The sequence below is a fragment of the Watersipora subatra genome, chromosome 9 (assembly GCF_963576615.1).
Source record: "Watersipora subatra chromosome 9, tzWatSuba1.1, whole genome shotgun sequence".
Classification (NCBI taxonomy): domain Eukaryota; kingdom Metazoa; phylum Bryozoa; class Gymnolaemata; order Cheilostomatida; family Watersiporidae; genus Watersipora; species Watersipora subatra.
The window spans coordinates 46,585,492-46,603,221 of record NC_088716.1 but is presented as its reverse complement, the minus strand read 5'-3'; the positions used below and the strand labels follow the sequence as shown (position 1 = coordinate 46,603,221).

The following is a 17,730-nucleotide window of genomic DNA, read 5'->3' as shown; positions in this document are numbered from 1 at the left end:
GCAGATTTAAGGTTGAAAACCGAGATTTGATCGCACTTAAATCAATGATTTTAATTTTACTTATATTGCTGTGACACCTGTTTCAAAGCTATAGTAAGCTGAAAGTTGTACTATAATAAACATTACTTATCAGTATTTTGCCTCATTACTCTGAAACATCAGAGTTAACAATATGTCATCTCACTACCCTGAAGCATCAGAGTTAACAATATGTCATCTCACTACTCTGAAACATCAAAGCTGTTGACTGTTATAATTTTTTTGGTTATTACCAGTAATCAGACAGTTTTCTTTCAAGAAAGACTGGGCACGAAGACTGTTTGTGTCATTTTTATAACCCTATATTCTAATGTTATATTTGACCTCTGACCCTATGTTCTAGTTTTATCTTTTACCTATGACCCTATGTTCTGATGTTATATCTGACCTATGACCCTATGCTCTAATGTTATATCTGACCTTTGACACTATGTTCTAATGTTATATCTGACCTATGACACTATGTTATATCTGACCTATGACCCTGTGTTCTAATATTATATCTGACATATGACCCTGTATTATGTTTTAAAATTATGTCTGACCTATGACACTATGCAGCAAGAATAAGAATGTATGAAGTATTTGAAGATTTTCAACATGTGACAAGCTATTCAATTGATCATCTGCATGCAGCTGGCGTGTTAAGTGTTATGAAGCGAGTATATTATTGTTGACATGTTCTTTACTGAGTAGTCTGATATTAGTTTGATGATAGTAATGGTAATGATTGATAGTTTGGACATGTATACTATGAATAACTTTTATTTGGGAAGGAAATGTGTTATATTAATTTATGAGTTGTCACTCCTTTGCGAAAGAGAAAAACTCCTACAGCTCTAACTCCTATCCAATATCATTTGGCAGGTCTACTCTGCTGCACTACAAGCAAACATATATGTAATTGTTTTGTGTTATTCGCATCAACCATAAACAATTTGAAATTAGTAATAATGAAGAAAATAAAAAATGCATATGTAAAGATTTCATCAATTGTCACAATTTATTAGCCATGAAAGTAGGGATGCAGGCTCGATACGCAGTATAGCATGGCTATTGCGTAAGTTATATGACCTTATAAAAAGGTCTGCCTGACCTACTTGACAACAAATTGACGCAGTTGCACACTAAACATTGGTCCTCTGCCAATGTCAAAACTTCTGTAGAGACATCCACACGACATGCTTTCTTCTAATTTTACACATTTAATTCTTTTGTGGTTCTTTTATTCTTTTTACTTGTACTTTCTTTATTCTCATTTTCTCCAACTCATTTCTATTAGCAGCTGTTTTAGATTTATTGCTTGTTCACTATATTTAGGATGTTTATAAAGCTCACCAGTGCTTCCGCAGCGTTTGAACATTTTGTGAGTATAACTTGCAAGTGAAACAAAAAAGACACCATTCAATAATAAAAAATGACTATGTATTTTTATGTAATAAAGCGATATTGGGCAAAAACTGCAAACAGAAAAAGAAAAAGGACGTTGTTCTTTGGCACCTTGAGTAGGTTAGCAACAAATATCAATCGTAATGACGAGCACCTGCCTCCGGAATAGACTCATTTGCACCGTGTAGTAAAGCTCAAGTATCTCCAAATCTACAATACAAAGAAAATCAGGTCATAGATAAAAAAGCAACTGCTTAGTACATGTTACATATTTTTAAATATACTTAAAGCAGGAATGAGCGTATCTTAAACTGAATTTGACATTCTGCTGCAAATGTTTCACTTTTTTTAACATTCAGTAAACTAGATTCTCTGAAAAGAATGTAGAAATATAACTTTTTAACATGACGTATTATTGTTATATTTCAAATATGAGGAATGCTATTTTCATGCTAGCAGAACGGAACTGTCAACTCTACACCTAACACCGGCATTGTCTGCATTGTCTACTCATGCGGATGAGACTAACAAAGTTTGTTATTTATTTATCAAATTATGAAAGTAAGTTAGTTTCTATTGTCATAATTTGATCAACAAACATAAATAAGAATAGAAACAGCTGTACAGTAAATTATTTTACAAACATGTGATGTTAGCAGGTCGGTTTAATGCCAGCAAGGAATTTTGATGTTTTACTTTTTTACAATTAAATGAGAGACAAGTTTTAGTCAAGATTTCAATCAGTTTGTAAAAATCCAATTTGCGTTTTATAATGTACTAGGTTAATGCCCGGCATTGCACGGGTAATAAAAACAGCTTATAAACATTAGCAGGTAATGTAGTTGCTATTGGCTAATTTGAGTAAGCTAATATAGGTATTGCTAAACATTTTTAATAAGCGCTATGAGAGCATAACTCCTGTGATGACTATTTGCCTAATGCATCCATTGTATCCCGTGTAGATTAATGGGTTAGATTATCGCCTTGTGAATGGGAGGTTCCGAAGGCAAATCCTCTGTGATGAGGAATTTTTCATTCATAGACTTTACTAGCTCTAGCTAGACATACAAACAACAGACTAAGATTTATATTCAGATTAAGCTTTTTCATGATAAATGCATTACATAAACATTGAAATCTGTCCATTTTCAGCAATGGTCGGTTCAGCATAGCTCAGATATTCGTCTCATACAATCACATGACAGACTTACAATAATTTTTGTGGTCTTGAAGAAGGGATCTGTGATCAAATTGGTGTCACGAGTTTCAACAATTGTTATACCAACCACATGTAATCACCCGATATATACCCTCATACATATTCCACTACAGTAAGATAATCTCGACTTCAACATTGTTAAAAGAGGTGAGTTGAACATTTTTGAAAATTCTAAACTTTACGCAGAAAGTTTTGAACATGAAAAATGAATACAAAAATTTGTATTTATATTCAGCATTTTCATGATAAATGCATTACGTAAATGTTTAAATCTGTCAATTTTCAGCAAAGTCGGTTCAGGATAGCTAAAATATCTGTCTCCTATAATCGCATGACAGACTTATAAGGAATTTCACGGAGTTGAAGTAAGAAGTGGTATGTTATCAAATTGGTGTCACAAGTTTCAACAACTTGTTATACCAACCTAATCACCCCATATATACTCTTATACATATTCCACTACGGTAAAATAATCTCGACTTCAACATTGTTAAAAGAGGTGAGTTGAACATTTTTGAAAATTCTAAACTTTACACAAAAAGTTTTAAACAAGAAAAGTGAATACAAAAAATAGTAGGACCAAATTCAGATTTTCCATATTTTAACTAAATAGTTAACAAAACCTTAACATAAAAACATGCTTTCACATGCAGCAATTACAACCATAATAAATTCAACTAATCTTGAAGAGATATAAGTTTTTGAAAGATTCATTCGTTTTATCGCAGCAAACAGAAACCAAAATGCTCGTTTTGAAACGACACGTTGACAATGCGTTGCCAATGCGGTGTTTGTAGCCAGGCCTCCGAGTTCAACAGTTGTCTGCCTTTGTGAACGCAATAGAAGTTTCAACTGAGTAACAAACTACTACATATTGGAAACTCCTTGAGTAGAGTGAACCAGTTTAAACTGACAGCTTAGCTGGCTCGAGTCAGCTCAGTTACTCAGCTAACAGGGTGAGTGAGATAACACTGCTGACTTCTACTTACAAGTAGCTATTCTATCTCTCCTCTCCACTCCCATCACCTAAGAGTACATCATCTTCATTCCTAGTTAGGTTGTCATCTGAGCTTGTCACCTGAGGTTCTCCATTCCCCTATCCAATATTAATAAAATTGAATTAGATTCAAATAATTCTAACAAACTGCAAAAAAGTTAACTTCAGGTGTATTAAATTTGAAGCCAGGCTGCATTGGCTTATTTTCATTCAAATTTAAAACGATGCAGCCCGCTATAAGCAAAATAGAATTTAAAAAATACCACTATTTTAGAAGAGCTCATTTTGTTTGGCGTTATCACATTGAGCTTTTCTGCAAAGCAGCCCATTATTAATACGGTGATGAACCTTGTTTCTTATCTATACCCATAAAGGGTTGGCGGGTTATGCATTTGATTTGTGTAATCAATAGCAATAACAGATCAGGTAGTAGACACCTACACGTAAGTATCTCATGATTTTAACGAAGGCCCAAATGTATAAAATCATTGAGAAAGGTCGTCTTAAAATAGCGCTTAACAAACCTCATATCATGATAGCTTCTCTAGCGTTTTGGTTTACACTAAAACCGACTTTAGATTATCTATCAATCTGTTCTTTCAGCGGATTACATACAAGCACATTATGTATTTCTACTTATGCCTGTTGGCTTATACCATGTGAAGAATTTCACTTTGAGTTGAGTTTTCTACTCCTTGTCTGCTCAATCGGTTGGCCATGTCCATAGACCCATCTCCGCTGCTCAAGTTGGCTGAAACACGGTTGCTCTTCTGTCTGACTGGTTTTTTCTTTTTTTCAGACTGTTCATCAATGACTGTAATTTGTAACAGGGGTTAGAACTAGAAACTGGTTTTTACAACAGCCTTCAGCCAAGTAACTGTTGAAAATATACTGACACTATACCATAATTGTATTTATATCCTTGTCTAGGACTAGGCTAGATTCCATACTTATTTGTACACAAGGTTTCTTGAAGAAATAATTAATAATTGATAAATGCTAAACTATCCATGAATTAATGAGTTATTCTATCGTCATCTATAATATATATACATATATATATATATACATACATATATACATATATACATATATATATATACATGTATGTATTTATAGTACATGTATTTTGGGAAAATCGGAGCATGTATTTTTCTTCTAGTAAAATCTTTCTTTCAATAAATTAGTTCAATGCGCTAGCTAGCTGAAGCGTGGGTGTTTTAACCATTAGAGATTGGCTGGCATAATAAGTATGTGCACAATTATTCTCTAGTATGGCAAGTACGCTGTGCGGTGTAGTGGATAGCATACCTGTCTACAGAACTGGGCCAGAACTGAGGTTTCCAAGTTCACCTACAGTGTGAAGCAGGTTTTTCGTTCCTAGATTTTAATTGCTATAACTGGACATTCAAACGACATAAGGCAAATAACACTGAGATTTCTATTATATATATATATATATTATATATATATATAATATATATATTATATATGATAATAAATATATATAATATATATATTTATATATATATATTCGTGGCAGGAAGTCAACTCTCATTGGTAATGGGATTTGTGTCTCTTGCCTAAGCTCGGAGCTGCACTGATGAGGCTTCAATAGCCGAAACAATACTGTCTGTAGCATGAGTATATGCTCCCTTACTTCGGTTTGGTTGAGCACTCTGTGAGAGGTGCGGCATTATTAGCCTTTGTGCAAAGCTCATCACTTGTGATTTGAGCACTCTGGTGCCAACACATTGACTTTCTTAAAGTCTGCGAGGCAACTTAGTTGTTTCGTGGCAGGAAGTCAACTCTCATTGGTAATGGGATTTGTGTCCCTTGCCTGAGCTCTGAGCTGCACTGATGAGGCTTCAATAGCCGAAACAGTACTGTCTGTAGCATATATATATATATATATATATATATATATATAATAGAAATCTCAGTGTTATTTGCCATATGTCGTTTGAATGTCCAGTTATAGCAATTAAAATCTAGGAACGAAAAAGCTGCTTCGCACTGTAGGTGAACTTGGAAACCCCAGTTCTAGAGACAGGTATGCTATTCACTACACCACAGAGCGTACTTGCCATACTAGAGAATAATTGTGCACATACTTATTACACCAGCCAATCTCTAATGGTTAAAACACCCACGCTTCAGCTAGCTAGCGCATTGAACTAATTTATTGAAAGAAAGATTTTACTAGAAGAAAAATACATGCTCCGATTTTCCCAAAAAACTATAAATACATATGTATATATAGCATAAACCTAATTAAACTTATAGCACACACAAAAATAAACAAACACCTTCATTTAAATGTTATAATGAGGAATGTTGTAAACCATATTGATTAAAAACAAATTTTCTGTACAAAAACATTTTTATTACTCATGCAACATCAGGCATTCAGATAGTATAAATATATAACAGTCATGTGAAGTCTAAAGCATAATGTTATGTGTACCCATGAACGCTGTAAGACATAATATTATGTGTACCCATGAACGCTGTAAGACATAATGTTATGTGTACCCATGAACGCTGTAAGACATAATGTTATGTGTACCCATGAACGCTGTAAGACATAATGTTATGTGTACCCATGAACGCTGTAAGACATAATGTTATGTGTACCCATGAACGCTGTAAGACATAATGTTATGTGTACCCATGAACGCTGTAAGACATAATGTTATGTGTACCCATGAACGCTGTAAGACATAATGTTATGTGTACCCATGAACGCTGTAAGACATAATGTTATGTGTACCCATGAACGCTGTAAGACATAATGTTATGTGTACCCATGAACGCTGTAAGACATAATGTTATGTGTACCCATGAACGCTGTAAGACATAATGTTATGTGTACCCATGAACGCTGTAAGACATAATGTTATGTGTACCCATGTACGCTGTAAGACATAATGTTATGTGTACCCATGTACGCTGTAAGACATAATGTTATGTGTACCCATGTACGCTGTAAGACATAACGTTATGTGTACCCATGAACGCTGTAAGACATAATGTTATGTGTACCCATGTACGCTGTAAGACATAATGTTATGTGTACCCATGTACGCTGTAAGACATAATGTTATGTGTACCTATGTACGCTGTAAATATGCATGTCTGGACTTCCACAAATCTCATTTGCATAGATCTACATGTACTTACAACAAAACCAACTTATCTCTGCACCCAACTCCTGACACCTTGCATAGGTCTACATGTACTTACAACAAAACCAACTTATCTCTGCACCCAACTCCTGACACCTTGCATAGGTCTACATGTACTTACAACAAAACCAACTTATCTCTGCACCCAACTCCTGACACTTAATAACTGTTGATTGCTGCGAATGTTCACTACTGCCAAAAGCTTGTTAAGTTTCATGACGATATGAGTGGGAAAGAGATAACCACGCTCTATAGAGGCTAAAAATTCCACTAAAAAGCCATCTTGCTTGCTTGTATAATTTCACCTTGTTATGTTCCTGTATGAATAATAGCACAAGATGTGGTTTATTCACTCTCATAGTATGTATTGCATTAACATGTAGAGACAAGGAAAGTATAACAGTAATAAATGTTACCTGTATGAATAATAGCCCAAGATGTGGTTTATTCACTCTCATAGTATGTATTGCGCTGTTGCCTTCCAGACCTAGTTTATATAAGCCTGAGCTATGGCTATGTAATAAATAGCTAAACAAAAGCATTACTTGTATTAGAGTATTTAGCTATATTAGAATAGATAGCGCAAAGTTAGCTTGACTTAAGCTTTATGATGGCAATCTAACACACCTACCATTGCTTAATGTACATATCATATACAGTTAGCCTGTGATATCAAATATTTGAGATTTAATTGCGCCTACTTCAGCCTATTGTTTGATTTTCAGTAGCTCATTCACATCAATACCTATGGTTTCTGTTTACGAAGGTTTTGTACTGCTGAGCATTCCACTCTTGAGGACACTGACTCAAGTGTGGGCTGATGTATCAGTGTAACATGGGACTAAACTACATTTACAAGTGAATAAGTACACTAGCACTGAATTAAAGCAAATCATGTGACCCTCAAATACAGAAAATGCAGGTGGAGTGTAAGAAGCATGAACTTGCATGCCTCGATGCCTTGGCTGCATTTCAATCTGATTACTGCTACTGCTAATATCAATACAGAGGGTATTCATTGGTTGGCTTTTTGTAGGAGTTTTGGCTGAGCGCTTTGCTGCTACCCTCAACTACTAGCAATGCTACTAACTAACTGCAAAATGTTATCATAAGTGTTACACAGGAGTTGCAAGTTTCAGCCTAGCAGAAAGCTCCTTTCCGCAAGGGAAAGCTTAAACCTTAGCTGCGACACAGATGTGACCCACTCCTTTTGGATGCTATGATTACAGGCTAGGAAATTGGTATTTCCACATTAGTCATGAACACGCAAGATATCATTCACTAGAATAGCTTTCTATTGTCCTCCCACAGAATGTGTCAGGAGATAATTTTTTCTAAATTCAGAAAAGAGCAGCTACTTTAAGCAAATACATTCGAATTCATTTCCAAACTTTTCTAAGCTGCAATAGTATTTTTTTAAATGCTATAAAATCATCCATGCACCTTCAACTAGGTTTATAGCCTCTCAAATACGCTGGAAAGTGACCCCCTAGCAGGACTCAAAACTGAAGGTTTTATTTGCGTAGAAGTTCTTAGAAATTACATGACCATCAGCAGTGATTTTGCTTTTAGTGTGATCAGTGTCGTGTCTCCAGTAATTAATGTTCTTTGCGACAAAATAACAAACAAAAGATAAATGCATATCCTGCCTAGTTGGTAGCTCAGCACAACTCACTAATAAAAACTCAGCAACACCCTATCCTACTGAGTGTTTATGTGACAACATCATAGTATGGGTTCTTACAACTATTATATATGTTTAATAAGTATAACTCTATGTGAACTATTGTATTATGCATATTGTAATAGAGTTATTGCATGGTATTATTGCATACGTTGATTACACATGATTTACTTACAAGTTGTAGTCTCGCTACCTCCATTATTTCCCTTAGCCTTGGGCCTTCTTGCATTCAGATCAGTACCTACAATATTAGGTTTTATAGAGAAATCCCAATTGCATATGATTCGTATTTTCTACCAAACTCACTTTTAAGAAAAGCAATAAGCCATATTCTAGCAACACCATATTGCATTCTCTTCTACCTTCACTCTTAAAAAAGACTTCACTTTTTTCCACCCCTCCTTCCTTTTTTACTCTCACTCCCTTCTCACTCCTACTCTAGTCCCTCTCCCTTCCCACTCCTACTCTAGTCCCTCTCCCTTCCCACTCCTACTCTAGTCGCTCTCCCTTCCCACTCCTACTCTAGTCCCTCTCCCTTCCCACTCCTACTCTAGTCCCTCTCCCTTCCCACTCCTACTCTAGTCCCTCTCCCTTCCCACTCCTACTCTAGTCCCACTCCCTTCCCACTCCTACTCTAGTCCCTCTCCCTTCCCACTCCTACTCTAGTCCCTCTCCCTTCCCACTCCTACTCTAGTCCCTCTCCCTTCTCACTCCTACTCTAGTCCCTCTCCCTTCCCACTCCTACTCTAGTCCCTCTCCCTTCCCACTCCTACTCTAGTCCCTCTCCCTTCCCACTCCTACTCTAGTCCCTCTCCCTTCCCACTCCTACTCTAGTCCCTCTCCCTTCCCACTCCTACTCTAGTCCCTCTCCCTTCCCACTCCTACTCTAGTCCCTCTCCCTTCCCACTCCTACTCTAGTCCCTCTCCCTTCCCACTCCTACTCTAGTCCCTCTCCTTTCCCACTCCTACTCTAGTCCCTCTCCCTTCCCACTCCTACTCTAGTCCCTCTCCCTTCCCACTCCTACTCTAGTCCCTCTCCCTTCCCACTCCTACTCTAGTCCCTCTCCCTTCCCACTCCTACTCTAGTCCCTCTCCCTTCCATTCTTCTTATTCTATTTTATAGATTTCTGTTATAAAGTGTAAAATTCCTAAAAACTAGTAACTTTATTGCTATAGCAATAATTACATGTATTATGCGGTATTTAGGTATAGCATGTTTTGAAAACTATTTTGAAAGCTAAGATATTCTAGTCGAACATGGTAATAACTATCCACAAAGCTAAGATATGCTATTTCCAAACTCATCACTTTTTATCACAGATGTAAATTGTTATGAGGAAATATTTACCCTTTTTCCCTCCTGTAGAGCTCATTTTGCATGCTTCCAAGCTCACCCCTACACAAATAACATGCTACAATGTTGACAATTTTGTTATTTTGTTTTGTTAGAATGTACTTGCATACACAATAAAGTCACACAAATAGAATCCTAATAGGCTGCTTACATATGCAGAGTATACAGATATCAGGAGATGACTCAAAGTTTCATGTGGGACACTGTTCTATTACTTATTCAATATACTAATCAATATCAATGAATCAATGTCAAGAAATCAATGTGAAAGTTCATGTCTAACAACCAGAAGTTCAAGTTGGCATCAAACCTCAGCGAATTAAAAAGTAACTTACTTTTCTTGAATGTGTTCCAATTGAACCCCAAACAGAAAGGGAAGGCGATGATGGCCATGCCAACTACGATTACGATAACATATGTAACGGGAATGACGGATCCAGCTGCAGGTCGATGTTTAGGGGATGCGTGGTCGACAGACTCATTGATGGCAGAAGTGGTGAGAGATTCATTTGCATGAGAAACCTCAGGATTTGTAGGGGCGAGGGTTGTAGTCGATTGCTTAGGTTTCATGCATAGCTCCATAAACTCTACAACAAAACACAAACTATTATAATGGGTGATCAGTCCAAAGTCCACGCTAAAGTCCATGAGTAGTGATGCGGCTATGCATAACAAAACGACATCTGCTTATTTGTTAAAACTGATTGTAATAAAAGAGAAAGCAACTCTCGATTCCATTATTTATAGATGATAATCAACGATTGTGTTGAGGCCATAGCCATTTGCAGTTGTTATGGTTTTATGTACATGATAGCTTCATTGCCAATTGTATTATTTATGTCACGTGTCGGTTGGGGTTGAATAAATATACCACTAGAACTCTTAGGCTAGACTCTCATCTAGAACACAACAAATTGGGTTCTAGAGAATTCTATGTGATGGAAACTAGGCAGTTGTGATGCTTCTGATATTCGAGGTTAAAGTAAGAAGTCAAAGCGACCCTGTGTTGCTATGAGTTACTAGATATCAAGATTAGAACAGAGATCAGCTGGAGGTCCTGTCCAGGCAATCTGTATATCCGCTATACATATTGTTTGCAATATCTAAGTAAGCATTTCATAGCCAACTATAACTTGCTAGTGTTCAGTGAGATGTCAGCAATTTCTCTACTGCTACTATCGCAGTGGCTTAGGAGTTCAATAGATAAAACAATAGCTGTTCATTTGATTAAGTCATCAACTTTTATGAATGAATATCCAGGTTGTGGGCTAAAAAGAAACTGATTTTTAACAATACTTTGTCAGCAATACTGGAGTTATCACTTCTTTTCGCAATTCAGTCATCTGACAGGTGAAGATGATTAGGGGAAATAACAAACAACACAATCTGGATGAGCTATTTCATTAATGAAATGACTCCATATTTTTATGGTAGTTGTGAGTACTTGCCATGACAATAATTTTCACATCGATACTCATTGAATCTGCAAAGGTTTTCACAGAGATCAATTTCTCCTGAAGTCTCCTTGTAGCAATTTTTATAAAAGTCATCTTGCCTACTTCTAGTCTTACAGTCAGTCAATTTCCATGAGCAGTCGGCCGGCGTCTCGGCAGCAATGGAGGTTAGCGAGACCAGCAAGATAGTTGTGACAGATGAACGCATTCTTTTTTTAGCCTACAAAATATTTGATAATTAGAAATTCTTGCACAACTGTCCAAGGATCCTTTGAGCTTTGGCTGCTTTAAAGATGAGCTTGACACAATAGTTCAGTAGATTTTATTAGAAAGTATCAGTATTTTGAGGTGATCTGACTGCCAGGATGTTTCAAGATAAAAACCGATGAAACTTGATTGCGATTTGAACACTCAGATCAACCCAAAGTAAGATTATAACGTCGCAAAGAGATCGACAGAATAGAGACGTGTAACACTTCAACTTGAGCTCAAAAGCCAATACCAACTATAGCAACTATAGCAATTAGTAACATCATTTCACACATACTTTCCTTCTGAGCGCTTTAACAGTGGTCAAGTTTTGATTTTAATTTTTAAACATCCTGGCAATCAGATCACCTCAAACATACAAAAAATCAATAATGATGGAGAAATATCGATATTTTCATAGAAAATCTACTAAATTTTTGTGCGAGGTCACTTTTAAATGTTAAGCTTAGTTGATCATGTTAATTCATACAAACTCATCGTACTTCAAGAAATGGCGCAAAGTAACGTAATGTAGAGATGAAAACAGAAACTTGCCTTGGCTCTGCCAAGACAAGGCATATGTAATGGATTGTAACATGAAGGGTGACTCACTTTGTCCCTAGCTTTCTCTCAAAATTTGCTTCTGCTGCAGGTTGCTGCTTTGTAACGACACTGCCCTTAATAAGATGGTCATACAGTTAGAAAGATAGTTGGCCAACAATAGGTTCAATCGTCACACCATAGCTAATAAATAACCAAGGAGTGGACGGAAAGTCGAACTATTGTTTGCTTTTGTTCCATACATATATGGAGACATTGAAACGTTTCTCACTAATGCGTCAGTAAAAAAAAAAGAATTTCCAGTAATGACGTATATAGGTTTTCAAATATGACTCAGCATAATTCTTACTAAACATTGACATTCTAGTTTGAAAACCGAAAAATGATGGACACTAAACCTAGCTTGCATATTTACTATTTACCAAGGATACCATAAAAATATTTATAAATCCTGTTACTCCCTCACTATCCCAGTTGTACAACAGCCTTGGTTTATACTTTCCAGTTTATCATGAGCCTCTATTAGTAGATCCTAGTTTTCTTACAGCATTATTCAAACCAACAGCTGCCACAAGGGCATTGCTATGTTAGTAGAACAGGGAGACAAATAGGGTGATAAGTAGCAAGAATGCAATGTGAGAGAGAGCCTCCAACAAAAAAACTTTCCAAGCAAGGTCACCCAGAAAAAAAGAAAGTTGCTTAACTAGAGATCTGTTCTATCTGAAACAAGGCCATATTTGATCAACAAATCCCAATATTGCGTTTATAAGCAGTCTGATGGTTTGAACTGCCAGTAGCCATAGTAGACTCCTTTCGCTTGAATTTGTTGCTAACGTCACACCCATAGGTAATCATAGCAAAATAACTTACTTACTTTGACGTAAATCCATAGATATATATACCATAGGTATATATATCTATGCATACATCAATAGTTTAACCATAGTGGCCTTTATACGAATGAAATTGCTAAGCGATGATGTATTATACACTTTTATAATGCTCTTACTTTGGTTGTTAACACTGTCCTTCACCTCACAATGTGGAATCTAAGGATGGAGAGTCAGCTCTTCCATCTAACGGCTAAGATGAAAGAGCTGACAAACAGCCATGGGTGTTTAGTGAAATTTTTAAATGTCGTAAAATTAAGTTTAAATAAAAAGCTGAGTATAATGTAAAATAAATAACCGTGTACTAGGGTACCTGTGACGTCACAACTTGTACGCAACACTTTACAAACGTTTTAACATTCCACACAAAAATTGAAATTTTAAGGCGTGGCGAGGCTGGTCTACTACCTCTCTCACAACAGCCCAGCTTACTACCGCTATAAAAGATTTTCGAAGATTGTGAACAATATGTGACTGACTATACAATCAGTGAGATGAATAAAAGTGATCTCAAGTTAGCAGTTAGTGAAACTCATAACAAATACTTACCAAGCAGGTTAGCTTTAGTCAGCGGACTCTATGAGCGAGAGAACAACCAAGCGTTACGGTTGTCAAATTCAACTAAATCCTGTTAGCAAAACTTTTGTTACAGATAAACCAATCAATAAATAATGACTGAATGAAATTCCAATTCATAACCATTACGACCTAGTGGAAGTTCCGGGAAAATAGAAAACCCGTTCGCTTTTGTTGTTGTACACAAAAAGCGGCAAAGGGAAATCTCAACAATGCAAACTGCAGGCCTATGAATCACTATGAATCATTCAGCAGTGTCGGTGCGTGAAGTCCAAGCAAATATTTACACTAAACGCCAGCGATATACTTTATCAGTGTGTGTACCCAGGTATTATGAATACTAGTTGCTATAATGCAATCCATACCCTAAGAAACTTATGTATTCTCGTCATCTAACTTTTGCGTTTTCGCGGAGTCATCCTCTCGCAAAAATTTCATGAGCGAAACTAAACTATCATAACGAACGAGCGAAAACGCGAAATTAAATAGCTTTGTTCATTGATAGTCCGCTAAATAAATGGCAGCAAGCGATCAAATTGCATTATCGATCTCGCCCACACAATTCTACCTGCGGTTCACAATTACAAACTAGTCCCAAATTGAAAATCTTCTTCTTACCAGTGAACTGGACCCGAGCAATCTAATTATGTTTGTTCCACTGCATTTATTTTTACATCACTTTATTTTCGCACTCATCAGAGCTGTGAAATTAAGTTGCAGCAAAAAGTTACTCTGTATGCTACTCACGAAACTAAATACTAGCGAAATATAAGTGTCCTAGGGTAAATTGAATCTACGAACTAAAGACACCAGCATGAAGAATGCAAGATCACTTATCAAATTAGTAAAGTTTGATCTTCAGCTAAACAAGAAGTGGACAGACACATTTCTCCTCTGTCAATGCTCACTCAGTTTAATTATTATCAAGGCTACCTCCAGCAAACAAGAGTTATGGTGACTAGCTATGTTGCTCCAATAATTGTCTAAAATAAAACAGTACATTACTTGTTCTTTGATAAATAACGCACTTGCAGTATTTCACCAATGCTTTCTGTTACAGCTAACAGGTATAAATGTATAAAGGAAAAAATAGCAGCAGACTTCTGAACTTTAGCTATCTGGCAAATACCCTACAGGATTAATTTATTCGCGGAGTTATATTTCGCGAAAATTGAAATTTCATGCACATTTGCGGATTAATTTATTTGCGGCTGAACACTGTCACTCTCTAGGAAGAGTTAATTCCATCGCGAATAACAATAGAGTTAACCCTACGCATGCGCACATTGCGTGTTTCGGTTTCTATTTAGCTTACAACTACGGGTCGATCGAGCTAAGCTATAAATTTTTTTGCGGCGTTCAGAAGTTTTCCCGAATATTCATCGATTTTGAGGCCTTTGATGAACCAACAATTTGTGGTAAGTAATGAGTTTTTTTCAAAACCATTTACTAAATTAGTTGAATTTTACTTTGGTTCTTCGGTAAAACGCAATATTTACTTTTTCCATCCCTACCGCTTTGTTATTTGTTTTAGTGTGAGAGAGAGAGAGAGAGAGAGATCTTTCATCATACACGGAACCATAATGACTGCAAGGGTGGTAGATGTCATTCTTAGAAGATCCCAATCATTCAGGGAGATCTTGAAAATAAGGTAAAAGTGACTGCAGCTGCTAACGAGGAGAATATATCTGTTTTAAAAAGAAACAAAAAGCCTTTATGAGCACAAATCTTTGGCCAACCGGCAGAACTTTGCAATAGTAAGCCACGAGGAGAGTTCTGATGATAACTTCCTTATACCAGTCATGTATTAGCGAGAGAATCGCCTTTAACATCTACCCAAGACAGTGACAGAGCTGCTATTACCAAAATAACTAATATTCCATAGTTTTTTTGTGGATGTACCACAAAAAACTATGGAAGTTACAGCGAAAGGATTAAGAACACTCATCAAAAACTTGAAACATAATAAATCTCCTGGACCAAATAATATAAGAAAGTGTGAGATGCTAATAGCCCCAGACATTATTGCACAGTGCCTATCACACATATTCCAGGTCTCTATCGATAGTGGCAAGCTGCCCGATTGGTGGAAGTCTGCTCATGTCACCCCAATTCACAAGAAAGGCCCAACCGATGAACTATCAAATTATAGACCAATCTCGCTCACTAGCATTCCTTGTAAAATGCTAGAGCATATTGTTCTCCACTATCTAAATGTTGCTCTTGATAAAGTACTGCACAATCGCCAGCATGGTTTCCGCTCAGGTTTCTCATGTGAGACACAGCTCTGCTCTACTTATCATGACTTAGTTAAGACCGCTGAGACTCGGTCATGTACCCATGCTGTTGCCCTTGATTTCAAAAAGGCGTTTGATAAGGTGCCACACCGACTGCTCATGTTTAAAATACGACAAATCGAAGGACTTAATCCCAAATAGCAAATTGGGTTCAAGATTTTCTAAACCGCAACCAAGCTGTAGTGCTTCGAGGAACATCATCTAATCAGCTCCCAGTAACCTCAGGAGTCCCGCAAGGCTCTGTCCAGGGACCCATACTGTTTCTTATCTATATCAACGACCTACCTGCAGCTGTGAAGTGCAGAGTCAGTCTGTACGTGGATGACACACTGCTTTACTCAGAAGTAAATTCTGCAGAAAACCAAAGAAATTTTCAGGCTGATATTGATGCAGTCTATGATTGGTCAACTAAATGGAAAATGCCTTTTAACTCAGCCAAGTGTGAACTGATAGTATTTAGAAACTTGGAGCAACAACAGCCACAATATTTACTGGGTGATAGAACTCTTACATGTGTTGATACTGCAAAATATCTTGGTGTCACCTTACAGTCTAACCTACGCTTTGATGCACACATTACTGAGAAAACCAACAAAGCTTCCAAGGTTCTTGGAAGCATCAAACACACCCTATACGACGCACCATCACAGTCTAAACAACTTGCTTATACAGCCTTGTGTCGTCCTGTGCTGGAATATGCTTGTACAGTATGGGATCCGAGTGACAGACAGACAGTACATAACTTGGAAATGGTTCAAAGCCGAGCAACACGATTCATAGCCCATCTTAAAGGTAGAGATATTGTCAGCAACACTCGTGAAAAGCTAGGTTTACAATCGCTTGAATCCAGAAGAAGAAATCAGAGAGTAGCTTTACTGATGAAGATTCCATCACATGAAAGTAAGCATAATGTGCTAGCTTCTGCTTATGATGAGCTTACTACTGACAGAAAGGATACTGCCATAATCACACTTGCTGCTGCCCGGGGTGAACCAACATCAATATATGCCATGACTCGCCTCTTTCATAACAGCTTCTTACCCAAAACTGTTGGAGACTTAAGACTTAAATCTCAGACTGAAACATAACTCAGCCTAATGCTGAAATCTAGGTAAACCATAGTATTAACCAGTTTTACTTCTGAGGCACTTTCTCAAGGCCCCTGGGGCTAATTACAAGTGTACTATTACTATCGAGTAAGTATCGAGTAAGTAACTAATCAGAGAGCACCATTACACGCTAGTATTCACTTATCAAGAGTATCAGTTTAATTTTATTGCTAGAAAACCGTCATATGGACTAAACTGTTTATATTTACTCCATTCATCGTTTGTAAAATTTTATTTGTATTTGAAATATTTTATTTGTACACTCAAGTTTGTAATAAATTATAATATATCTATACATGAAATAAAATATATAATTTAATCATGTTTGCTGCAGCGATATCAAGGAGTTGTTGTCGATGAAGGTGTCTAGGTTGACTGGTTGCTTCTCTGCCAGTATTCCTGCCTTGATGAATATTACTACTTGTCTCTAGTTTTCGTAATCAGACTAGGTTGTTTCATTCTCAATCTGCAGTAAACACAAAAAAGAAAAAATATTAATAAATGTTAAGAAAGTACAAAAACAATAGCTGAATTATTTGATGAAAGTGATCAGTTTTTAAACAAAAGAATTAACTAATGCAGTTAAATATGGAAAAACGTATCTTCACTGCAAATCAAATACGTACCATAACGTCTAGATCAGAATCATGATCGTCCTCAACTTCGGTATTAGAGATTGATGGAGTTGATTTCAATGTAAAAAGACTAAGAGAGATTTTTTTGC

At 36.6% G+C, this 17,730-nt stretch overlaps 2 long non-coding RNA genes across 2 annotated transcripts; both read right to left on the bottom strand.

Annotated features, from left to right (window-relative positions):
- Positions 1 to 1,442: 1,442 nt before the first annotated feature.
- Positions 1,443 to 4,459, bottom strand: LOC137405368 (uncharacterized). The gene is made up of 3 exons (XR_010979752.1): positions 4,301 to 4,459; positions 3,637 to 3,743; positions 1,443 to 1,638 (listed from the first exon to the last, which is right to left on the bottom strand). It is a non-coding gene; the product is annotated as an uncharacterized lncRNA (long non-coding RNA).
- A 5,796-nt stretch (positions 4,460 to 10,255) lies between these two features.
- On the bottom strand, positions 10,256 to 12,246 carry LOC137403564 (uncharacterized). The gene is made up of 3 exons (XR_010979587.1): positions 12,186 to 12,246; positions 11,319 to 11,544; positions 10,256 to 10,457 (listed from the first exon to the last, which is right to left on the bottom strand). It is a non-coding gene; the product is annotated as an uncharacterized lncRNA (long non-coding RNA).
- Between the last annotated feature and the right edge of the window lie 5,484 nt (positions 12,247 to 17,730).